Below are 27,897 nucleotides of genomic sequence, written 5' to 3'. Positions count from 1 at the left end.
AAGGGTATCAAGAAGTATGACTTGATTTTGTGCTACAATAGTAAGCTGGACAACACCTTCCAAAAGAAGTTTCAAATTAAGTGGGAAGGCCCTTTCAAGGTAGTGGAGTGTTTTCCAAATGGTACATATCAGTTGGCTAACCAGGATGGGATTCTACATAAGTCAAGGGTAAATGGATTGCGTCTTAATTGTATCATGCTAGATTAATGATGGCGGAGCAAGATGAGCTGTCTGTGGAGCAAGTAATGTTGGTGAGGGATGAGGAGACTTGTGACGCGGCGAGTCTCATATCTCTTTTTGCTGCTGCTGATCATGAATGATCTAGCAGGCTAGGGGATGGGCAAATTATGTTAGGAGTTTTTTGGAGCAAGTGATTTCGCATATGTCATTCCCATGCATGGTGCATAAAATAAATAATTGCCCATTCTCCAGAGCCAGGTGGTTACGTGGGACCCACATGTGTACACGTAGGACAACATGTACATAGTGCATCAATTTTCATTAATGTGTTTGTTTCTACAATAATGAGGAGTTGGTAGCACGTAAAACCTCTCGAGGAAGCTATCCGCGGGCCGACAACATGAGGTAAGCAGGTGCCTCAGGGGGAATCTAGTGGCATCAGGAGGTCGAATGGGGTCAATATTTTCACGTGGATAAGTACGAACACAACATGAGTGTTTTCTTGTGATAATTATGGAGAAAGGTCATCATAAGAATTGTATCTCAGGGCCACTTTACGTGATTGCGGGATGCATTATTGGAAAAAGTTGAGTGCCAGGTGTGCGGATGGATGCAGCAGGGTGACAACTATGCACTGTGAGGCCACTTTTTGGCCTGTTAGGGGTCCGTTTGAGGTCAACTAAAAGGCCAAGGGTGCCCAAGTAATAAAGCTAAGTGTGGTAATTAAAAAACTGAGAGAAGACTAGAGAAAACGTGGAGAGAAGAGGAGGAACAACCGCAACTGTTTTTTTGCTATTTTTGGAGCCTGTTTTGGCCGTAAACTGCTCATTCAAGGTCGGATTTGAGCACTTTAACATTGTAGACTGGGGTTTTGGGCCGTTCCGAACGCGATGGCACTTTCCATTTTTCCAAATTCCTCATTGTTTTTTTGCTATTTTGGCTGTGTAAGTTCTCCTGTGAGCGAAGCTTCTGCTCCAATTTGTGATTATATCTGGCATATTTTACCCATATTGTGTGAGCTATTTGCCCCATTGGTGTTGGCCCAAGCTCAATCGTATATAAACATAAAAAAATTTCCTCTTTTGAGCTGAGATTTTTGGGTGTGTGTGTGGGTCTATCTCTCTGTGTGGAGTGGGTAAATGGATAGTCTCTCTCCTCTCACTCCATAGGTGTGTTCCCTATCTCGGCCAGGTGGGTTGTGTAAGCCGAGTGGTGCCCCATAGTGTGTGTGTATATCATCCTAAGAGTGTGTGTCGGGTCATTATAGAGGCATTCTGTGTGTTTCCATCCCACTCATAGCGTCTATAGTATGCACACATACCTAGAAAGCCTCTTAGTTCATGAAGATTCATTGGTTTAGGCCATCCTTTTATTACTTCTAATTTTGATGGATCCATTTGGATGCCATCTTGAGCAATAATGTGACCTAAATATTGAATCTCTTGTAAGAAAAATTCACTGTTCTTTCGATTAACATAAAGCTTATTCTCTCTTAGAACTTGAAATATTACTTGGAGGTGTTGCTTGTGTTCGTCTAATGAATTAGAGTAGATGATGATATCATCAAAGAACACTCCAGTAAAGGTTTGGTGATGCTTGAATAGCTTCTCCATCAAGCGGTTGAATGTGGCTGGTGCATTGGTCAAGCCAAAAGGCATGACAATATATTCGTAAATACCAAACGTAGTGCAAAATGCGGTCTTTAGAATGTCTTGATTAACTATCCTTATTTGATGATAGCCACTTTTTAGGTCAATCCTACTGAAGTAGGTGGACCCTTGTAGCTTATCAAATAGGTCTTCTACCCACGCAACGGGAAACCTATTCTTGATAGTGATCCTATTTAGTGCTCTATAGTTGACACACATACGATATGTGGAGTCTTTCTTTTGCACTAATAGCACAGGAGAAAAAATGGAGATGAGCTAGGCCTAACCATGCCCTTCTCAACTAGCTCATGCACTTGCCGGATAATTTCCTCTTGTTGAGCTTGAGAAACTCTATAAGGAGGTTTATACGGCAGTGAACTTCCTGAAAGAAGTTCAATTGCATGGTCATCATTGCCTCCTTTAGGAGGTAGTTCACAAGGATGTCGTCAATAAAGACATCTTGAAACCCCTTGAGAAAATTGGTTAACTCTAGTTCCTTGTGAGTGTCTATATTTTCTTTTGCTAAAGCATTAAGCTCATTTTGAGAATCTTTAACAAAAATCATGTACACGGAAATAGAGAACTTTATTAACTGTTTGGTGGACGAAGCTGGCACATTTTTCAGGGAATCTACATTTTTGCGGAAATCTCATCCTTTTGTAAAAGAGCTTCTCTAAGCCGAGAAAATTTAAAGAAATTTTTGATTATTTTTCCGAGAGAATTTGTATAGTGGAGATCCAGTTAGAAGTTTGGGACTTTTTGGCCGGACAAGCCATTTGTAAAGACCTAAACTATAAAGGTCAGTTTGTAAGTTTGAACATAATCCTCTTTTATCACAAGATTTGAAGAAGACAGCGTACATTTGAGAGCTCCCTCTTGCTCCAACTTGTAATCTTCGCTACTGTAGCTACGGTAATCCGAATTTAGATTCCTTTATTGCATTGTGTTCCTCTTGCTTTGCTCTTCCATTCAAGTGTAAGCATTCAAGATTCGGTGTAGGTGCTCAACTATGCGTTTGAGACCTTAAATTGCTGTTTTGAGTGTTTAAATGCATATTTTATGTTGTTTTGACCCTATGAGAGGCTTTAGGGACCCTAAAAAGACCCTTTGGGATCATCTGCTCACTGTTTTTGCTGACTTTGGGACGAACGATCGTGATCCATGTAATTCTCCATAATTTTGTAATAGTGATAGGATAGATTCTAAAAAGTCCCCTGTAGCTCCCCTTCAAGTTTCGTGCGAATCCGATATGCTTTGCATGGTAAACGGGCGTGATGACTGTAGAGCTATGTAGAAGAACATAGGCAGATTACTTGGCATTAGTGCGTATGATTTGCTTGCAGAGTTAGTAGTTGCATCTCATCGAGTTCACTTCATTAGGAATGACACCCTAGTGAGTTTCCATGACTCATCCTGGTCGCTTCCCTTGTATTGATATTTTATGTTGATGCGTGAGAGCTATGCTATAGACGTCTATCGCGGCGACCCGCAAACATTGGCGCCGCTACCGAGGAATGCACCTTAGGTGATGCGTGACCCAGTGCGCAGTTAGCTTCCTTGAAAGAAGATCAATCCACAAATCCATTTTACACCTCAGCTAGGCTGCTATACAAGGGTTTAGAGCTTAGTGGAGTCTAGAGTCAGTGGACCAGCTAGATCCTCTCTTAGGAGATTTAGGGAGCTGTGAGTGACAGTGTTCAAAGCATTTTTTCTCTTCAATTTCTCTAATTCGATTGAGTACTGAAATCTCATCCGAAATTCGTCTTGTTTGTTTTGTTTGATTCATTTCTTTATGTTCTTTCATTTCTGTACTTAGGAGTAGGATAAGTAATTTGCATTCCGGTCAGATTTGGGGAAAAAGTTAGAGTCAAGAAACCAGGAAACCATAACTTTGGCAAAAAGGCCATAAGACTCTGAAATTTAGAAAACCTGACCAAACAGGGTTGATATTGATTCAAATCACCCAGGGGTAGCACAAAACACTGTAAAACACTTATCAGAGAGAGCAGACTAAATTTCATCAGATTTGGCTCATGTACTACGATTGCGATCGGTGTACCTCTGTGTCAAAATTGGACTAGAATTGTTGTGTTCCTTCCTCATAAGATTCTAAACAAGTTTGTCTAAAACAACCACACCCAGAAACATCAAAAATCAAGAAAATCAGGCTACTTGGGCAAAACTAGCCTAACAAACCCAAAAAGTGCAAAATCTTGGCTTTTAGTGATCCAAATGCTAAGTGAATGGGGACATAGCCTCAGAACACTTTTGCCAACAAGCACACCAAAATTGGTCTGATTTGGCCTTTGTACTACGATCGCGATCGGTGTACCTAAGTACCAGATTTTGACCAGATTTCATCTGTGGGATCCTCAGGTGTATATAAACATAAAAGTATACAGGACCAAGAACCAGAAACCTCAAAATACCTGTCAAACCATCTGAGTATTGATCCAAGTCGAAAATTGATATACTGGGTACATAGAAATTGACTTTCATCAGGATCATATACATCAAATCGGGTATAGACTATACACAGGGAGAGCATGTACACTGGACAACCCCAGATAGCTTTCATATCCCAAAACAAACACCAAAATCAAGTCAAACTGACAGATTCGGAAAAACAGACACTTTCAACCAAGAACTAGTAAAAGCTTGACTTTTTGGGGTTTGAATGCAAAAGTATTTGGTGGGTAGCCTTAAAATAGCCTAGTGAACGAGCTGGTGAAGTTTCATCAAATTTGGGCACTGTACTACGATCGCGATCGGTGTACCTTTGTGCCAGAATTGACTCATTTTTTACGTGTTCATAAACCTAGACTATTTTAAGATATCAGGAGTTGTCAAAACCCAAATTGGACATACTGTCAATAATCTGCAAGCAAAATTGTGTTGAAGTCGTTGTGAAGTTGTTGAATCTATTGACAGTTGGAATGATATAGTGATCTCATAGCCATCAAGTGTATTCATTTGCAGAGACCGATCAAGTAACAATCCATGCAGTCGTGAGAGTTGGAAGATCACTCCATCTCCAGGTAAGAGGTTTGGATTCAATTGGTAAATTCCACTTTCTTCATGTTTTTGAGATCAGGAAAACAAATCAACAACCAACACCGAAATTTAGCGGATCAAGCAAGTGTTATATCAACGGAGGAGAGTGTAAACCAAGGTGTAGTATGACCATTAGAGACGATCCTTGAAGGAAGTATTTCCGATATTTTTTCAGAGAGATCTTACGAGTATTTCATGGAACACTTGGGACATTTAAACCTAAACAAAAGAGAAAACATGGTAGCAGGATTGTCTAACCCTTTAGCCACAATGAAGCTATTGTTCATCAAGTATCAGTATGACAACAAGTAAGGTGCCAAGATCGACAAAGATGGTATGGACCGCTACTGTGTCAAAATAGAAGATAGACCAAGTGATTTCAAGGACTTAGTGCCTGTGAGCTATAGCGGAGATAGGTACCTAGATGACGAAGTATCATGTACTTGGTAGTCCTGAATCCTAACGCTGTGGACAAGTGGGGATTGATAGGCACAAAAGCCAAACTAGATGAGGAACCTGAGGAGAAAGCACCAACAATGAGCTTCCCTGATGCGAGGTTAAGGCGAGAAAACAAAACTTTGAGAGTCAACACAGACAACGTCTACGTGGGGTTATACAAGTATAATAATGGAGAGCAAGATCTCTATTATAGATGCGAGGAGCCCTACATCGGAGAGTTGATAGAGCGGAAAAGACTTTATGTCTTCACCTACACAGAGGGATGAAAAACGAAAATCGGTGCATACGATAAATATGGAAGATGATACACAACAATCAATAAAAAAGAGTTGGAAGGATATACGTACTTTGGGGGTCCACTCCACCAGTATTATGTCACTCCAAGCTCACAGAGACCAGCACCTACAAATGTCATGCCAGACCCGATGGCAACAGGTGGAGAGAGAACTCATGTAGTTGATTCTTTCAATTGACCTTAGTATTCTATGCCAAACCGCATGGGAACACTACATCCCAGAGAGTCAATGGCTACAAATGGAGGTAGTGTGGTTCCTATCTCTACACATACCGCAGTAGGTCCGACATTTGCAGTCACACCATCACATTTTCCTCCTAGTAGTAGATTCGTGGCAGGGGAGCCAATGAGAGCAACCCACAACATCCATGATGTATGAGAACGATTAAGTCAAGACACGGGAGCATTCAGATTGGTCGCAGAACATAGATGGATGAGGCCATCCCAGGTAGCGAGGTGCATGCCAAAGAAGTATAGCGGATCAGGGGATCCATATGCCCACGTGTCGCTCTTCAAGCAAGTCTTAAGAGCAGAACAGATCACTGATTTCCATACTCAATATGAGGGATTCGGGCTGACCTTGGAAGGGACAGCCTTAACATGGTTTCAACCTTTGAACCCTGAAACTTGTTTGAATATTGAACATGTATTGTGGGATTTCGCGGAAGAATTCTCAAAACGGGGTATAAAGCATAATAATGTATCACAGATATATGCTTTTCAACAAAAGGAGAACGAAAAAGTGAAAGAAGCATCCTTGAGATTCAAGGAATACATTGAGAGCTGCCCAAGGAGAGAATTACCGCAGGATGAGAGATTGTCTCTGCTCTTCATTAAAGGACTTAGAAATGAGACCTTGAAAAAGGACCTTCACTTGAAAGCATGTAGCACGTTTGAACAGGTTACAAGGGAAGCGTTATATCTTGTTGATAAGTGCAAAGCATATGGGGAAGTTTCAGAGGATACTAATTCAGTAACTAGTGGCTCTTCATCTATTAAGAGTGAACCCTCTACCAAGAAAGATGCTCAGGCTTCTTTGATGCCGACAGCTGACCAAATGATAGAGGAAGTAACGAAGAGAATGCACCAACATATGAGATCAAATGCGGTGATGAGATAGTCTCAGACGAGGAAATGTGACATATGTGGGGGGATCACCCGACACCGTGGTGCACACAACAGCTGAAAGCACCTGTTGCGAATGGAAGAGTACTGAAATGGTGCACCGTAGAGAAAAAATGGAGGAACCATGGCATAGATGAATGGTTTCACAACAAAACCTATGTGAGGGAAAGGCCGTATGGACCTCCAGCAGGACAACCCCAGCCACCTCCTCCAAGATATCAAGTTTGGCCAACTGTGAATATGGTAGCAGGAGCAGACAGACCTCAACCTGTGTTGGGTCAACAACCTCCATTACCACAGGAAAATAGGGCCATGATTAGGTATGCTCAACCTTACGAAGCATCACCAGGAACAAATAATACACCTCAAATTTCTTATTACGAGGAACTGAATGAGCCTTATCTAACTGAACCTGAACCACAGATGTACGCAGACGAAGCCTATCAACCGTGGGGAAATAACGAGGGTATGGCACCACTGTTTGGCGGACGAAGCGACAAGCGGCCGTTTCCAGAGAAGGGTCATATTTTTATGAGAAACCTTTGTAAAATTCTTTTGTAAGAGAGCATCTCTAAGCCGAGAACTTGTCAAAGGATTTATGATTATTATTTTGGGAGCATTTGTATATTAGAGAGCCAGTTAGAAGTTTAGGAGCTTTTGGCCAGACAAGCCATTTGTAAAGACCTAAACTATAAAGGTCATTTTTTGTAAGTTTGAACATTATCTTTTGGAGGAGAAACTAAGAAGACAACGTACGTTTGAGAGCTCCTTCTTGCTCCAACTTGTAATCTTCGCTATTGTGGCTACGATAATCCAAATTTAGATTTGTTTATTGCATTGTGTTCCTCTTACTTTGCTCTTCCATTCAAGTGTAATCATTCAAGATTTGGTGTAGGTTTGTAACTACGAGTTTGAGACCTTAAATCACTGTTTTGAGTGTTTATATGCATATTTTATGTTGTTTTGACCCTAGGAGAGGCTTTAGGGACCCTAAAACGACCCATTAGGGTCACATGTTCGCTGTGTTTGCTGACTTTGGGATGAACGATCGCGATCTTTGTACCTCTCCAGAATGCTGTGACAGTGATAGGATATGATCCTGATAGTCCCCTATAGATTCCCTTCAAGTTTCGTGCGATTCCGATAAGATTTTTATGGTAAACGGGCGTGACGACTGTAGAGCTGTGTAGAAGGACATAGTCAGATTACCTGGCGATAGTGCGTTTGATTTGCTTGTAGAGTTAGTATTTGAATCTATTCGAATTCACTTCATTAGGGTTGACATCCTAGTGAGTTTCCATGCCTCATCCGAGTTGCTTCCCCTATATCGATAATTTTATGTTGATGCTTGAGAGCTATGCTATGAACGTCAGTCGCGGCGACGCGCAAACATTGGTGTTGTTGCCAGGGAATGGACGTTAGGTGATGAGTGACCGGGTGTGCAGTTAGATTCTTTAAAAAGAAGATCAATCCACAAATCCATTTTACACTTCAGTTAGGCTGTTAGACAGGGGTTTAGAGCTTAGTGGAGTCTAGAGTCAGTGGACCGGCTAGATCCTCTCTTAGGAGATTTAGGGAGCTATGAGTGAGAGTGTTCAAAGCATTTTTGCTCTTCAATTTCTCTAATTCGATTAAGTACTGAAATCTCACCCGACATCCGTCATGTTTGTCTTGTTTGATTCATTTCCTTATGTTCTTTCATTTCTATACTTAGGAGTAGGATAAGCAAATGACATTCCAATCAGATTTGGGGCAAAAGTTAGAGTCGAGAAACCAGAAAACCATAATTTTGGCAAAAAGGCCATAAGACTCTGAAATTTTGAAAATCTGACCAAACAGAGCTGAAATTGATTCAAATCACAAAGTGGTAGCACCAAACACTGGGAAATACTTGTCAGAGGCAGCAGAACAAATTTCATCAGATTTGGCCCAGGTACTACGATCGTGATCGGTGTACCTATGTGCCAGATTTTGACCAGATTTTTTGTGTGCTTTCCTGATAAGATTCTAAACAAGTTTGTCTAAAGCAACAACACCCAAAAACATCAAAAATCAAGGAAATCAGACCACTTGGATAAAACTATCCTGACAGACACAGAAAGTGCAAAATCTTGTCTTTTGATGATCCAAATGCAAAAAGACTTGGGGGATAGCTCTAAAACATCAGTGTCTACAAGCATGCCAAATTTGGTCTAATTTGGGCTCAGAACTACGATCGCGATCGGTGTACGTAAGTGCTAGATTTTGACTAGATTTCATATGTGGGATCCTCAGGTGTATACAAACATAAAAGTCTAAAGGACCTAGAGCCAAAAACCTCAAAATACCTGTCAAACCATCTGAATACAGATCCAAGTCAAAAAATGCTAAACTGGCATAGAAATTGACTTTCAGTAGACCAAAACACATCAAAACTGGGAAGAAACCATATAGAGGGATAGCCTATACACAGGACAATCTCAGATAGCTTCCAAATCCCAAATCAAGCACCAAAATCAGATCAAACTGACAGATTCTGAAAAACAGACACTTCCAACCAAGAATTGGTAAAAGCTTGACTTTTTAGAGTCTGAATACAAAAGTATCGGAGAGGTAGCCTTAAAATAGCCTAGTGAACAAGCTGGAGAAGTTTCATCTAATTTGGGATCAGAACTACGATCGCGATCGGTGTACCTCTGTGCCAGATTTGACTCATTTTTGACATGTTCAGAGACCTAGACTATTTAACATATCAGGAGTTGTCAAAACCCAAATTGGACATACTGCCAACAATCTGCAAGCAAAATTGTGTTGAAGTCATTGTGAAAGTGTTCAATCTACTGACAGTTGGAATGATACAGTGATCTCATAGCCATCAAGTGTACTCATTTGTAGAGACCGATCAAGTAACAATCCATGCAGTCGCGGGAGTTGGAAGATCACTCTATCTCCAGGTAAGAGGTTTGGATTTAGTCACTAAATCCCACTTTCTTCATGTTTTTGAGATCGGGAAAACAAATCAACATCCAACACCAAAATCTAGCAGATCAAGCAAGTATTTTATCAACGGAGGAGAGTGTAAACCAAGGTATAGTACGACCGTTAGAGCCGATCCTTGAAGAAAGCATCTCCGATACTTCTTCAGAGAGATCTTACGAGTATTTCACAGAACACTTGGGACATTTAAAATAAACGAAAGAGAAAACATGGCAGCAGGACCATCAGACCCTTCAGCCACAATGAAGCTATTGTTCATCAAGTATCAATATGACAACAAGCAAGGTGCCAAGATATACAAAGCTGGTATGGACCGCTACTGTGTGAAAATAGAAGATAGAACAAGTGAGTTCAGGGACTTAGTGCCTGTGAGCTATAGCAGAGGTAGGTACCTAGATCACGAGGGTATCATGTACTTGGTAGTCCTGAATCCTAACATTGTGACAAGTGGGGATTGATGGGCACGAAAGCAAAAATAGATGAGGAACATGAGGAGAAGGCACCAACAATGAGCTTCCCTAATGCGAGGTTAAGGCGAGAAAATGAAACTTTGAGAGTCAACACGGATAATGTCTACTTGGGGTTATACAAGTATAATAATAGAGAGCAAGATTTCTATTATAGATGCAAGGAACCCTATGTCGGAGAGATGACTGAGCGGAAAAGACTTTATGTCTTCACCTACACAGAGGGAGCAGAAACGAAAATCACCGCATACGACAAGTATGGAAGACGATACGCAGCGATCGATAAAAAGGAGTTGGAAGGATATACGTACTTTGGGGGACCACTCCACCAGTATTATGTCACTCCAAGCCCACTAAGACTAGCACCTACAACTGTCGTGCCAGACCCGATGTCAACAGGTGGAGAGAGGACTCATGTAGCTGATTCTTTCAGTCGACCTCAGTATTCTATGCCAAGCCCCATGGGAACGTTACATTCTAGAGAATCAATGGCTATAGATTGAGGTAGTGCGGTTCCTATCTCTACACATACTGCAGTAGGTCCGACATTTGCAGCCACACCATCACGTTTGCCTCCTAGTAGTAGATTCGAGGCAGGGGAGCCAACGAGAGCAACCCACAACATCCATGATGCAGGAGAGCGATTAAGTGGAGACACGGGAGCAATGAGACTTGTCACAGACCATAGACGGATTAGGCCATCCCAAGTAGCGAAGTGCATGCCAAAGAAGTATAGCGGATGAGGGGATCCATATGCCCATGTATCGCTCTTCAAGCAAGTCTTAAGAGCAGAGCAGATCACTCATTTTCATATGCAATACGAGGGATTCGGGCTGACCTTGGAAGGGACGGACTTAACATGGTTTCAACCTTCGAACCCTGAAAATTGTCCAAATATTGAACATGTATTGTGAGAGTTCGCAAAGGAATCCTCAAAACGGGGTATAAATCATAATACTGTATCACAGATGTATGCTTTTAAACAAAGGGAGAACGAAAAAGTGAAAGAAGCATCCTTGAGATTCAAGCAATACATTGAGAGGTGCCCGAGGAGAGAATTACCGTAGGCTGAGAGATTGTCTGTGCTCTTCATTGAAGGACTTAGGAACAAAACCTTGAAAAAGGACCTTCACTTGAAGGCCTATAGCACATTTGAACAGGTTACAACGGAAGCGTTATATCTTGTTGATAACTACAAAGCATATGGGGAAGTGTCAAAGGATACTGATTCAGTAACCAGTGGCTCTTCATCTATTGAGAGCGAACCCTCTACCAAGAAAGATGCTCAGGTTTCTTTGATGCCGACAACTGACCAAATGATAGAGGAGGTAACGAAGAGAATGCAGCAACATATGAGATCAAATCCGGTGATGAGACAGTCTCAGACAAGGAAATGTGACATATGTGGGGGGGATCACTTGAAGTTGTGGTGCACACAACAGTCGAAAGCACCAGTTGCGAATGGACGAGTACTGAAATGGTGCGCCATAGAGCAAAAATGGACAAATCATGGCACTGAAGAGTGTTTTTACAACAAAAACTATGTGAGGGAAAGGCCGTATGGACCTCCAGCAGGACAACCCCAGCCACCTCCTCCAAGATATCAAGTTGGACCAAATATGAATATTGTAGCGGGAGCAGACAAACCTCAACCTGTGTTGTGTCAACAACCTCCATTACCACAGGAAAATAGAGCTATGATTAGGTATGCTCAACCTTGTGAAGCATCACCAGGAACAAATATTACACTTCAAGTTTCTTATTATGGGGAACCGAATGAGCCTTACGTAACAGAACCTGAATCACAAATGTACGCAGACGAAGCCTATCAACCGTGGGGAAATAGCGAGGGTATGACACCACCAACGTATGCAGCACAACCTTCGAGAGATCAATATTTGGTGGATGAAAGAATGCTAATGTTCGTTGCGAACCAGAACTACAAACCAAGAGGATATCCTAATAGGGCAGGACACCCTATGGGACCACCTCCTCAAAATCAACCACCAATTGGACAGTGCCATAACTGTGGAAGTACAGATCATTGGGAGTGTAGCTGCCCTTTCAAAGGCAAAACAGTGAAAATTTTTGGGTTTTGTGACGGATGTGGTGTGAATCACAAATTGCCAGATTGCCTAAGGAATCCGGACAACAAGGGAAAAGCAACTATAAATATTGTGGGGGTGTTACCAAGTGCAAGCAGTGGATCAGAAATCAATCCCATGATCCAAATCAATGCGATAACCAGAGCCCAAGCCAAGGACTTAGAGAAAAACAAGCCATTGGAAGAAAAGGTCGAGTTGCCAATACCCACAGAAAATGAGAGTTTATCTATGAGAACCCAACGAAAATCCTGGAAGGCGATATGAGACAGAATGAAAACAAGAAGGTTGAAAACCTAAATTTCCATGCAAAATGAATTACATGAAACGAAAGAGCAACTGAAACAAGAGAGAGATAGTAAAACTACTCAGGATAACAACAAGCTGAGGAAAGTGTCCTCAGGAGGATCAGTCTTGGTTGAGAAAGTTCTAGAGCCTTTAGATGCTCTATTACAAGCGTACGAAACAAGGTTAAAAACAAACCAAACCTTAGAGCAAAGATGGTTGACTTATCCTCAACCAGAAGTGGAAACGAAGCGTTTGTAAATGTGTAAACACCTCATTGAAACAGCCTAGGCATTGATGGACCTAAGGCGGTTAGAACCCCAGAACAAGAAGTGCTGATTCACAAAGAGCGAGAAAAACTAAAACTCAATGAACCAGAACAAGTAAACGGACCCAGGCCTAAAACGTTATTGTCATTGGATCACCGAGTGGTGCCGAACACCACTGATGATGCTAAGTCAATGACTATAATGCCAATTCTAGAAGTTGAAGAACCATGGCCACAACACTTATGGGAAACCATTAGAAATAGAAAGAACAGAAGCGCGACATTACAGTCTGCTCCCATTCCTGAGATTAACTTGGACAACGGATTTTATCCAGGAGATATACAATCGCAGTATGGAGATGCGGGAATGGAGGTTTCGATGGAAAGCAAAGCTCAATCCTTGAAAACCCTGCCTTCATTTATAGGTGAACACGAGGTACGATCGGCAATAAGGTTAGTTCCATCCTAGATGAGAACTATTCCACAAATGATTGACTCAAAAAGTCTCCAAGAAATGCTGTCAACACCTATAACATGCACAATCACACTGTCAGAACTCTTGAGAGTCAGACCACACTTATGGGAAGACATGGGAAAACATTTGGAGAACAAAGGAGTAAAGATTCCTCTTCAGACAAACCTTACGGGAGAAGAAAACAAACGAGAAGGTAAACCCAAAGCCCGACCAGTGCCCATAAACAAGGTCGGAGATTACTGTAAAGGTGAGGAAGGTAATACAACCTTACCTGTTGAATATCAAGATACAAAAACGATAGCTATCCTAGACAGTGGAGCGGGAGTTGCGATTGCTACAAAGCAAATCTGGGAGAAATGGGGTCGTCCAGCTCTCAGAAAGACGAAAATGAAACTGCAACTCACAGACGGGTATGTAGAGAGACCATTGGGAATCCTTGACCAAATAGTTGTAACTTCGTGTGGAATTAACTATGAGCACACCTTTGTTGTGGTGGATTTTGGGAAAACGAACAACTTCAACATTATTTTGGGGCGACCTTTTATGCATCAACTCAAAATGATACAAGATTGGGGGTATAACCAAATTTACCTGAGGCACGAAGAGCTAATTACAAAAATCAAAATGAGGGATCACAGCTATAGAGACGTTGCAAAAACACGAGTGCAAGAATTTAATTGGACCACAGCAAATGAAAAAGAAATACCTGCATGGATACAAACAAAAGCACATTTCTAGATGTGTGGAGCATCCGATTGTGGAGACTTAATCAAAGAGGAATGCGTATTGGAAAGATCCGTAGAAGACGAGGCTTATCTCCGAGAACCTTTCCCTAAACATTTATTTGAGCCATTTGGGTGGACTCAAATATTGTCAACCTTGGATGTATGTGTTAACGAATGCACACCTACAAAATTTTGTGATGATGAAGGATACGACCTAGTAATGTTGCAAATGGCTAGCGTCATCCTTGAGTCAGGATCAGAGAGTGAGGAACAAGAGGAACCACTACAAGAGACTGAGTGTAAAAGAATCATTGATAAGATATCTGTAGTGGACGAGAGGAATTGAACAGAGGAGGAATTCACAGATTCACTCAGCAATGAACTTCCATCACTGGGTGATGAAATCCAAATGATAGATGATGATGACGAAAGATCAAGTGGATCAGAGACGAATAGGAAATACAAGTCGAGACAGGACAGGTTTTACGAGTTTCCTAACCAAAAACCTAGTCGACAAGAGCGGTATAAATCCAAGAGAACAAGAAAATCAAGAGCGAATAAGCATAATCCGATGCCTCTTGTCAATGACAGAATGGGATATTGTGTCAAAGACGAGGTCACAGGCCGGTTTATCAAACCTAAACCATGGAAAAACAACAAGAAGAACGGGTGCAAAACGCGAACGACTAAGACTCATAAAGGGGAGAAAATAGGGTCTGGAATGACCAAAACAGAGAGGAAAATGGAGTACAATAAGCTCAAACGAACCCTGAGAGACATATGGACGACTGAACTGGAAACAAATGAGGACATGAATTCTGACAAGATGGATGCGCTGCCCCATTATAAGAAGTATACCATACAAGATAGGAAAATCATAGTGCAACAACCGATGAGGGAATTAAAGGAACCTGGTACATCATACGACGGTCTTGAAAAAGCCAAACGAATAGATCTAGTGGAGCCGGGAGAAGATCCAAAACCTGCATATATTACCACGGATCTTACTGAAGAAGAGGAAAAGCTTTTGGTAGCTACTCTTAAACAGTATAGAGATGTGTTTGCATGGTCATACAAAGATCTTAAGGGGGTGGATCCAAGTATCTGTCAACACACAATACCCCTTAAGAATGACGCCAAACCCAGTCGAAAAACGTCCCTATACTTACAATGAGACGTTTGCAAAAAAGATCAAGGAGGAGATAGATAAGCTTAAAGAGGCAGAGTTTATTTACGAAATTGAGCACACCGATTGGGTTTCACGGATTGTGGTGGTCCCGAAGAAAAATGGAAAGTTAAGAGTGTGCGTCAATCTCAAGAAAGTAAACGCTGCTACAATTCGGGACAACTATCCCCTACCCATTACTGATCATGTAATAGAAAGAGTGGCAGATAAAGAAGCTTATAGTTTCTTAGATGGATTTTCGGGCTACAACAAACTCGCAATAAAGCCAAAGGATCAACACAAGACAACTTTTGCGACTGAATGGGGCATTTTTGCATTCAGGGTAATGGCTTTTGGCTTAACAAATGCACCAGCCACATTTCAGAGGCTGATGGGTTCTGCTTTTAAAGAATATCTAAGACAGTTCCTAGAAATTTACATGGATGACTTGTGCGTTCACTCTCTCGTAAGATTGGAGCACATCGAGCACTTGACCAAAGTATTCGAAAAATGCAGACTGTATTGGATTTTTCTGAATCCAGAGAAATATGTCTTCATGGTAAGACATGGAAAAATATTGTGACATATAGTGTCCAAAAATGGTATTTCGACAGACATGGAGAAGATCAATGTCATTGTTGATCTACCATGACCAGCAAAGGTGAAGGAGGTACAGGCATTTATGGGCCATTGTGGATATTATCGCAGATTTATCTACTCATACGCTATAATTGCAAAACCACTTTACGCACTGATAACTAAATTTGAGTGGACAAATGAGTGCGAGAAAGCTTTTCAAAATTTGAAGCAAAGGTTGATTTCCGCTCCAATTTTGAAGGCTCTGGATTGGGAAAAGATATTCCACATCCACATAGATGCATCAGCATATGCAATAGGATGCATACTTGCACAACCTCGAGAGAACAACATGGATTTTCCAATCAGTTACTCCAATAGAAAACTGAACAATGCAGAGAAGAATTACACAACAACTGCGAGGGAGGGTTTGGGTATGATCTATGTGGTGAAAAAGTTTAGACACTACTGACTTTCCAATAAATTTGTATTCTTCGTTGATCACCAAGCGTTGCTGTACTTAGTAAACAAACCTTGCAGTACAGGGAGGATTGTACGATGGTTCATCATACTGCTTGAGTTTGCCTTCACGATAGTAGTAAAAAAAGGAACTACACACCAAAGAGCAGATCATTTATCTAGAATGATGCATGGAGAAAACCCGGTAGGAGTTGATGATGATTTTCCAGATGCTAAGTTTTTTAACATAGAAATGGTTCCAAGATGGAGCAAGGATGTAATTCCTTTGTTGAATATTGGGTCATTAAATGTGACAAGACAACCATCTACCATTGCAGCATCTAGATCATTGGTAATGCTGGCGAGAAGGCTATACAAACAGGGATCGGATCAAATCCTTAGGCTTTGTGTTGAATCGAGTGAACGGGAATTGTATCTAAACCAAGCTTATGTACAAACAACTGGGATTTACAATGGGCATGCACAGACGTATCAAAGATTGATGAGAATGTGTGTGTATTGGTCAAAAATACAACAAAGTGTTCATATGCATATCAAATCATGCGTTAGCTACACATTTCAAAAGTCGATAGAACACGCGACTCTATTCAAATTATCTGTAGCACCCCGATGGAGTAACTACATTGTTGAATATCTCATCACCGGGATACTGCCTGAAGGGATGAGTAGATCACGCATCAAAACGATCATGAAAGAGGCAAAAAACTATGTACTGATTGAGGAAAATCTTTACAAGAGGGGAAAAGACAATCAATTGAGAATGTGCACGATTGAAGAGGAATACATTCCTATCTTAGAGCAAGCACATGGCGGACAAGCTGGAGGACATTTCTCAACTGACAAAACGGCCAAAGTAATTCTTATTGCAGGCATATGGTGGCCTACACTATTCATGGACGCGAAAGAGTTTGTGAAACGATGTGACGATTGCCAGAGGACAAAGATTCCTAGAGCACGAGATGATATGCCCTTGAGGCCAATGATGGGGACAAGAGCATTTGCAAAATGGGGAATAGATTTTGTTGGACCGATTATGCCTCCTGGATATAAGAGGCACGCTCAATACATTATTGTGGCAACAGATTATCTAACAAAGTGGGTGGAAGCGCAAGCAACAACCAAAAATGATGGAAAAGCGACAGCACAGTTTTTGTATGAGAACATTTTCACCAGATATGACTTACCAATAGAGATAGTGAGTGATAGAAGGACTCATTTCATCACTGAAGTGATCGAATTCCTATTGGATGAATTCATGGTAATTGACAGGAAGTCAGCTCCCTATCACCCACAAGATAACGGCCAAGCAAAAAGTACGAACAAGATTTTGGTGACAATTCTCACCAAAATTGTTAGCGAATCGAGAGCTGACTGGGATCAAAAGTTGCATTCAGCTTTATGGGCATATAAAGTAGCTTACAAAACATCAATCGGAACGACTCCGTTCAACATGGTTTATGGAATTCAAGCGATTTTGCCACTTGAATTTCTTATCCCCATGCTTCGGGTCGCTAAAGAATTAGAATGGACGGGTCATGAATTATCCAATCAGGTAGATATCCTGAAAAACCTAGATGAAACTAGGTTGAGAGCTATTGCATCAATCTACGCGCAAAAAAAAAACATGAAATCATTTTTTGATCAACATGTTATTAGCAAGGAATTTACTACGGGGGATTACGTCTTAATGTATACCCTGAAATAACATTCCCGGAAACTCAAAAAGCGAGGCAATGGACCCTATGTGATTCATGACATATCATCTAGCGGTGCCATTAAACTTGCGACATTAGAGGGAGAGGAGATGCCTAACTGGATTAGTGGCTGCAGACTAAAGAAGTACAACCTACCACTAACCTCAGAGATGCTTGCCAAAATACACACTGCGAAGGAGCGCAAGAACAAAGCAAATACGACAAAAGCTCAAGCGCAGGAGGAGGCCAGAATCAGGATTTTAAAACGAAAACAAAACTTACAACAACAAAGACTTCCTCAACTAGCAGATACGGCTCAAGTTCCTCTTTCTATAATTCACACTAATGAGCAATGGGAAAGAGGAATCGATGTTCGCACCAATGTCAGACTTCCGCATGGCAGATATCAACGAGCATTGATTGACACATGAGCAAGAGTCAATGTGGTCAACTTCCCCACTTACAAGATGCTTATAGATGAACCCCTAGTGCAATCCACACGTGAATTACAAGCCGCAAACGAGGCAACAATGCCAACATTGGGGATAGTAAACTTAATAATCAATATTAATGGAAATAGTTGTCCTCATCAATTTTTCGTAATGAAAGACGGAGAAATCAGAGAATCACTATGTTTGGGAGTTCCATGGATGAGAACGTACAATGCAGTTACTCAATGGTCAGAACATGCATTGATGTACACACTCAACTCTAAAAAGTACATGACTCCATTTGCCAAAACAGATCACTCGTGGCCGAGTATCCCCATTGACAAAAAGCAACCAGCTCACCAACCAAAAACACCAAAAACGGATGTTCGGAAAGTATGGATAAAGAAAAAAAGCATGCAGAACAAACAGAGCCAGAAAAAACTCCCGACGAAAGCAGCACCATATCAAAGACCTTCAGGAGTTAGTCCAAAGTGGAAATGGCAACCAAAATTGGAGAAAACCAAAGATTCGACGACAAAGCGCGAGGGGAAACCCAAAAGTCAAAACGGGAAGCCTGAAGTACCAAAATGGCACTAGAAACCTATGAAAATTAGGGAAACTAAATTAGAATCTGTAAAGATGCAACAAACCGCATACAAATGGGTTCCAAAAATAGTTTCCATCACAACACCAACAATTAGGGAAAGAGCAATTCAACTGCAAGCTTTTCTGTTCCATACACAGCTACCCTCGCCATCAAAAGCCACTGAAAACTCCATTCAGTCCCTGCATCTTTCACAACACCTTGTTACCCAACGCATTGTCTCAAACATGAGAATAGGGCCACATTACACGGCCATGCATAGACACAAATTTCAAAACCCATGCACATGCACCCAACCTTCGTTCGGGACGACTCAGTCTAGGAAGGGGCGAGTAACTGATGAATCTAGCAGCAGTCAGGACCATTAAGGTGTCCAACGTGTATATATGTACATAATGTGTGTGTTTTTCATTATTTAGAGTTCAATTTCGAACATATTTGATCAAAATCTAGCATTTTTAGCATTTTTATCATCCGACCAGCATAATAATGAGCTGTAATGACAAACTCCGGAGCATTGGGATGCTTATAGTGAAAATATATGCTTAGGGGTGAGTATAATAATTTTAGGCTAATTTTTGCCAGCTAATAAGTATTTTCAATTTATTTTGTTCGATTTTCATTAATAAAACATCAAAAATTAAAAAATATCGCTCACAAGTGTCGGAATCAAGTTCTGGAAGCAAACGCCGAAGTATCATGATAAGGTTATCAAGCATGGAAGATATGAAGCTAATCTGAAGATGTCAAATTTCAACCTTAATTATCATGACTACATTTCGCCAAAATCGCATCAAATGGTCATACGACGCCGGAATGACAAGCGGTTTGACCCACAGGTGGTATGCAGATTATATTGGGATCAAAGGTAAGGAAAATCATCCCTATGTCACGAAAACCTCGGGAAGATATAGGCCAGGTAGGCCAAATTCTAGCTCATTGTTCATTTTCACATTTTGAGAGAGAAGAAAAGAGCTTCTTGACCTAGAGCGAGCTGCCACATTTCTACCCCGTACGGATGGTCGGCGGAGCCAGCACTTCATACCAGATTTCACAGGTATGTTCCTTATCAAGTAAAGATCAAGTCTATTACGCATGCAAGCGCGAATCATTGCACAAACGGGTGAAGGGATCAAATCAATGTCGGATTGGGTCAAATAGGTCAAGGGCCCTTAGAGGCATCCAAACAAAAATTTTATCAAGCACAGAGCACATCAATGTGCTCCCCGCAAGGTCAAGAAAAAATCCATGTGATCAAATCTCAGTTTGGTGGTGGTACAACGATCGCGATCGGTGTACCTCACTCACAAAACTTGGGACAGAATCTGCAAAAAATCTCCCCTCAGCCTCGCCTACAATCTACAGGTGTCAAAAATCATTTTGGCCTCTGTGGTACGATCGCGATCGATGCCCCTAGATGCAGGTTTTGCAACTTTTGATTTGGCCAAGGCTTGAAACTCAATTAAAGATACACTCTCTTGAATTTTCAAGGAAAATGCACAGATTTTTCTCATAGAATGGGCCTAATTTGTCAAACACAACCGAAACGGGAAAATTTGACTTACAACTACCAAAATTCGATTAAAAATAATGATGGATAGTTTGAAGGGCATACCTGTCCTACTAGAAGTTAGTATAGTTGTAGAAAACCTTGAATGGATCTCAGAATCTCCTACAAGTACAGATATGATCATTTCAGTCTCGAAGGATCACACAAAGGGAGAATTTTGGCCGAACCAATGCCAAAGGCCGAAAGGTGACTTAGAGATGCTCAAATATCACATTGGTATCCAAAAATTCCTGAAAAATGCACAAGTCTGGAAAATCTCCCAAGACGGGGTATAAAGTGCCTGATCAAGTCAAAATTAGACAGTGGAGTAGGCTGATGATAGCAGCATATCATGAAAGTAGTGAAAGCTCTAAAACTAACTTCAACTAACTCCAGGCTCCAACCAAAATTCATCAGGAAAACCCAATATGGTTAGACTAAGTAAAATAAGGTTAAACAACGAAAAATTGCTCTGATTTGTTCATTTTAAGTCCAAACTTGGAAATAAATCAGCAGTGGTCTAGGCAAGCATAGGGGTCCATGAACATCCAGTTTTCACCCAGAAATGCCCAGGTACTACGATCGCGATCGGTGTACCTCAGCATCAGATTTTGACCAAAACCTAACAGATCCCTTGTACAGATCTGGTTCAAGTCACCCATCAAGTTTCAAGCCATTTGGACATCAAAAACTCATGAAAAGTCAAAGTCTAGTCCAGAACTCCCTTGTAACCCAAAATTGGGACCTATAAATTCAAAAATGGTTCAAATGAAACACAGAGTGGACCAAAATGACCCTCTAGCTATCAGCAGACCACTCATGTGATCAAATCTAATTTTGGCCTCTGTACTACGATCGCGATCGGTGTACCTCAGGCCCAAAATTGACTCAGATTTTAATCAGTCATAGCTCTAGTCTTCCTAGTCCCACTGGTGAAATATGGACAAAAATGGATGAAATTTGTTCAAGTTATGATCAGTTTTAACTTTTGAGCTGTTTTTTTACTAAAAGTCTAAATGCGTCTGATTGTGAAAGGAAAATCCTGACAGCTTGTGATTCTACTGACACAGAATGTCTCGTCAAAAGAAAGAAAGGCAGTGGACAGCAGCACCATATGAAGTGGATGAGCTCACTACAAATGAAAAAGATCACATCTCGGATGAAATACTAGCTCAGATTCCTGCTCACATTTTCATCTTGAAGTTTAGGGATGCTGATGGTGACATGGTAAAGACGACTATCATGCCGCTGGAAATATGGAATCTCCACCGAAGGGCGGGGGTAATAGAGGCAGTGTGGGCTGTGCATTTGGAGCAGTTTTTCATATTACAGCCATGGGGAACAGACTACATGAGGGCCCACGAGCTCATGAGCTCGATACAATATGATGGGTAGGCGATGCTCATGGACAAGGATGGATCGAAGGTAAAAGTAAAGATCACGAAAGAAATTATCAATGAAGCTTTGAATTTTCTTCCAGGGCAACACAACTTGCTGGCAAAGACCAAGTCACTGGATAACAAGAAGGCATGCATCAAAGCGAAAGGAAACAAGTACAAATACAGTGACATGATATATGGAGAGCTGGAATTATCGATGAGATTGATCTCTCAGCATTTCAGAGTACAAAAGCCTCCTCCCTACACCGAGCCAATCCTGCACATTGCCGTGGTCATGGCTCTAGCAACAACCAAAAATAGAACCATTCGCTGCAACTATGGTTCTTACATCTTGGAAAACTTGGTTGAAGAAAATTTGAAAAGCTCGGCAAAAAACAAAAGCTACATGAATGCATGGCCAATGCTAACAAGAATAGCAAACCAAGCTTTGGGAATGATTGAAGATCTGCCAGTTGCCAGTTCTCAAACCACCCTAATTCAGAAAGCAAAGCTAGTTGCTCATTCAGTAAGGACAACCACTGGCGCAACATCATCGCGCTCAGCCAAGGCATCCAACAAAAGCTCGAGTGATGAAGAAAATATGGAGATTGACGAGGAAGGAAACTCTGAAGGGTCAAAAGACAAAGGGCCATCGGAGTTTGAAGAAAGCAAGGAGGAAGGCTCCACAAAGCCGCTCGAGAGAAAAAGGAGGGAAAGAAGTGCAGTACCACAATCTGACCTTCAAAAAGCATATGCAGAAGCCCAACAAAGAGTCGAGGAAAGAAGGACCAAGTTACGGGCTAACAGACAGGCAAGAGCTGCTGCAACACAACAAACACAAAAACGAAGGTTCGAGAAGGAAAGACAAGAAAGAATAGAAAATGCAGCTCGCATATGGGCTGAAAAGCAAAGGTTGGAAGCAGAACAAAAGGCTTCAGAAGTGGACATTTCTTCGCAGTCCACTGAAGGAACAAAGGAAAAAGATGCAGCTAATGATACAAACCAAGCAGAGCAGCTAAAGAAAAATCAAAGAGAGAGGAATGTGGAAGCACGATGGGTAGCGGATTTGACCCGCCAAAGAATCATCAAGATTTTAAAGAAAAGAAAAGCGAAAGCGTCTGCTTCACAGTCAAGGGAAGATGCTTCCAAAAAGAGGCATATACGAGAAGAAGAAAGCTCACCTCCTCCCTTGCCTAAATCATCACCTCCTCCCTCGCCGAAATCTCCTCCTCCTCCTCCTTCTCCATCAAACAAAACACCACCACCTCCTCCTCATTCAACCTCGCAAAAGGAGTTTATACCTCCTACGGAAGCAATCGGATACCACGAAGCCTGTCAGGCTGTTGTTGGTTTTGATTACGGGCAAACTTTAAAGGAATTAGAAAGACAGTTCCAGTGTCAGCACGTGGTGCTGAGAGAAAAGGAGAAGCAGGTACAGGAGGCCCAACAAAAGCAAGCATCTGGACAAGAGGAGTTAGAGAGCCTGAGGGCACGACTGGAACTCACAATGAGGGAAAGAGACATTGAGCGACAGTAGGCTCAGTCTCTGATCAGAGATTTGGTGGACGTCAGGACAGATTTGATCGCCAAAGAAAAAGAATGCCAAGAATTGACGGTAATAGTACAGAAAGCAACGGAGCAGCCTGCTTACGAAAGCGCGAGGTTTCAGAGAGTTAACAGTTCATACAACACTGTCAAAAGTACTCTAACAACCTTCATGGCAAACCAGGAACTTGCTGGAGCATTGGTCTCCACATCGGACAATGCCACAGTAGTGAACACCATAGCAGCACTAAAATTGGAGCTAGAGCAAGAAAAGCTTCAAAGATAGTTGCTCTTATCAGGAATGATGGCCCTGACGGCGGCAAATGAGAAAAAGATAAAAGAACTGGAGCAGCAACTCGCACAAGCAAGCACCGAATTAGAGACTCAGAAGCAGATCGGTGACACACTGCTGAAGGAAAAAGAAGATCTGAATATTAACAACAAATCAGAGCAGACAAAGCCCAGAGTCAACCTCAACTGCTGTCAGAAAACAAGTGCCTGATTTTCCTGAAACATCACACCAAGGGGAACAAGAGCACGAATTTGCAGAGCCAGATCTAGATATTAGAGATGAGCTCACTGAGAGCATTAACACTAGGTTGGTAATGGGACCCTTTTATGTCCTGTTAAGTGACCATTTTCCTTGAATTATGTCAAGAGTTTCAAAGTGGATTTTGAGGTGCTATCTGTCTAGAAAGTTGTCTCATGAGCTGAAAAAAACTCGACATTTTTTTGGAATATCAATTCCATCTTTAACCTTGTCCTTGCACAACATTTCACAACCTAAACTGTGTGAAAAAACGGGTCCTGTTTTTGGCTTTTTTCAACTTTTTGCAACTATACCACTCTAGAATTCATGTTTGTGAGGTCTATAATTCTAGAGAACTATCTTTAGTAGTCCTCAACATGTCCTGATGCTTCTAGGGAGAAATAAATGTTAAAGTTGTAAGTTATGACCAAATTACAAAAATTGTCAAATCTTGTTTTTTAGCCAATTTTAGCTCTTCTATGATTTTTTTGGTGGTTTCATGATATCCAAATGCAGTTTCGATTTTCTATGTCCCATATTGTAACATAAAGCTAATATTCCTTGAGTTTTGGGGCACCTAATACCCTATTTTGCATAGTAGACAACGATGGTTGATTTTTTCAATTATAGAAGAAAACGAAACATTCTAGTATATCAAGTATAGCTTTTTCAATATTGTTAGTTTCTTGTGACAACTACATGCATTTTGTAGGTAGTAACCATATCTAGTCATAAGGATCAAATTTGGCTAGATATTGAATAGTTTCTATGGGATTCTACAACTCATAATGTTGAACCCAGTTTTTTCATGTTTGCTACATTTAGCACTTCATCTTTGTCCCCAAGATTCCCCTTGGTAAGAGATGTATTATGCTTTTGACATGCTCCATGGCTAATTATGAACCTAAAGGACAAAAGGGAACTAAGAAAACATGCATATATTATTTGTATTGAGCGTGGCTATAGAAACTTTGATGATAGGTTTGCAGAATGGTAAAAATTCAACTTTTTTGTACCTATTTCTTTTTGCAAAACAAAATTTAGTGAGTGAGAAGCAATCATATGTTCTGATCACCAACCCATTGAAGTTAACTAGGGAATTTATCTCAAGTCCTACAAAAATCCCTAATCTTATTTTTATGCAACAAAACGTAAGAAATGACTATTTTGATGAAAATGTACTGGTCCATCAACTTTGGAGGCTTGGTGTGACCAAAAGATGAGAAATTTTACAAGTTTCTTATTTTTAACATGTGTAGTAGGCCTTGAACTATAACCTCATGAAAGGATTTTACAAAATGAGTGGATCTACTATGGTTTTGGAGGTTTTTTTCAAAACCCTGAAAGGACACTTTTATGTCCTGTTAGGTTACCAACCTAGTGTTAAGGACATGCCAGAGGGACCAGTAAAGGATTACATGCTCTATGAAATGAAGATAATGGAGTCAGCGGCCCTGGCCTACTTACAGCCAGAAGAGCAGGTAGAAGGGTTTGGCCATGAGTACCTACCACTTCCTCTGATATGCCATGAAGCAATTCTGTGGAAGGAAAATATGCGGCCAGCCCTGCCACGAAACAAAGATGGGGGTTACGAAGGCATTGCACTGACATCGGAAGAAGCCGAGATACTTGTCGATGACCACCCAAAGTGGAGGCATAAGTGGTTGGACAAACGGCCACAGGATCTAACTAACTACCACAACGCTCCTCAGCATATACAAATAGATCCTACTTTCTGCCCAGTCCCTAGAAGATGCACGTGGAGGGATTTTGCCACATGGAAAGGTTCAAGGTAGCAAAAGTGAAATTACCCAGTCTTGACAGTGCAGTAGCCTCCTACAGTAGCCTACGTGGTCAACACATTGAATTCGACAGTCACCTTACTGCGGGATGTCCCCGACGTGGCTTGTCAAATGCTAGTAAAGATAGCCTGAATGATCATCACCTGCATCCACGTGTTTAAGGACACTAAAGACGACGATCATCCATGGAATCTGTTCTTGGAAGGGCACAGAGGGATCTGCTAGAATCTTCAGGATTCGCCACCACGACACATTTTGATGGCAATGTACACCAGGCTAATGTACCTGCCTTCACACTACTTGCAGACATTCGAAGAGGCCTTCGTCACAGGGTTCTTCGAAATCGACTCAAGGATCCTCCATCCTATGGTGAAAGACCTCAAGGCACGGTACGTAGCATATCAACACACATTAAGTGAAAATCCTTTCAGACAATATCAAGAAGCCCTGGAAGCTGTCCTTCGAACAAGAAGCTTTTCAACAACACTTGCTTCATTGGAGCCACATCAACGGCCAAAGCACTAAACATGCACGAGGGCGCGCAAGGATAAGGAAGGAGGGAGTGTATGGCGGACGAAGTGCCAAGCGGCCGTTCCAGAGAAGGGTCATATTTTTATGAGAAACCTTTGTAAAATTCTTTTGTAAGAAAGCATATCTAAGCCGAGAACTTGTCAAAGGATTTATGATTATTCTTTTGGGAGCATTTGTATATTAGTGAGCCAGTTAGAAGTTTAGGAGCTTTTGGCCGGACAAGCCATTTGTAAAGACCTAAACTATAAAGGTCATTTTTTGTAAGTTTGAACATTATCTTTTGGAGGAGAAATTGAGAAGACAACGAACGTTTGAGAGCTCCTTCTTGCTCCAACTTGTAATCTTCGCTATTGTGGCTACGATAATCCAAATTCAGATTCATTTATTGCATTGTGTTCCTCTTACTTTTTTCTTCCATTCAAGTGTAATCATTCAAGATTTGGTGTAGGTTTGTAACTACGAGTTTGAGATCTTAAATCGCTATTTTGAGTGTTTATATGCGTATTTTATGTTGTTTTGACCCTAGTAGAGGCTTTAGGGACCCTAAAACGACCCATTAGGATCATATGTTCGCTGTTTTTGTTGACTTTGGGATGAACGATCATGATCTTTGTACCTCTCCAGAATGCTGTGACAGTGATAGGATATGATCCTGATAGTCCTCTGTATCTTCCCTTCAAGTTTCATGCGATTTTGAATAGATTTGCATGGTAAACGGGAGTGGCGACTGTAGAGCTATGTAGAAGGACATAGTCAGATTACCTGGCGAGAGTGCATTTGATTTTCTTGTAGAGTTAGTAGTTGCATCTCTTCAAATTCACTTCATTAGGGTTGAGATCCTAGTGAGTTTCCATGCGTCATCCGAGTCGCTTCCCCTGTATCGATAATTTTATGTTGATGCTTGAGAGCTATGCTATGGACGTCGGTCGCGACAACCCACAAACAACCACCAACGTATGTAGCACAACCTTTGAGGGATCAATATTTGGTGGACGAAAGAACGCTAATGTTCATTGCGAACCAAAACTACAAACCAAGAGGATATCCTAATAGGGCGGGATAACCTATGGGACCACCTCCTCAAAATCAACCACCAATTGGACCGTAATATAACTGTGGAAGTACAGATCATTGGGAGCATAGTTGTACTTTCAAAGGTGAAAGAGTGAAAATTTTTGGGTTTTGTGACGGGTGTGGTGTGAATCACATACTGCTAGATTGCCCAGGGAATCCGGACAACAAGGGAAAAGCAACTATGAATATTGCGGGGGTGTTACCAAGTGCAAGCAGTGGATCAGAAACGGAACCCATGATCCAAATCAATGCGGTAACCAGAGCCCAAGCCAAGGACTTCGAGAAAAACAAGCCATTGGAAGAAAAGGTCGAGTTGCCAATACCCACAAAAAACGAGAGTTTATCTGTGAGAACACAACGGAAATCCTGAAAGGTGAAACGAGACAGAATGAAACCAAGAAGGATAAAAAACCAAATTGCCATGCAAAATGAATTACATGAAACGAAAGAGCAACTGAAACAAGAGAGAGATAGTAAA

Source organism: Adiantum capillus-veneris, chromosome 14 (assembly GCF_014529385.1).
Source record: "Adiantum capillus-veneris isolate H3 chromosome 14, ASM1452938v2, whole genome shotgun sequence".
In the NCBI taxonomy this organism is placed as follows: domain Eukaryota; kingdom Viridiplantae; phylum Streptophyta; class Polypodiopsida; order Polypodiales; family Pteridaceae; genus Adiantum; species Adiantum capillus-veneris.
This window is presented reverse-complemented; position numbering follows the sequence as displayed.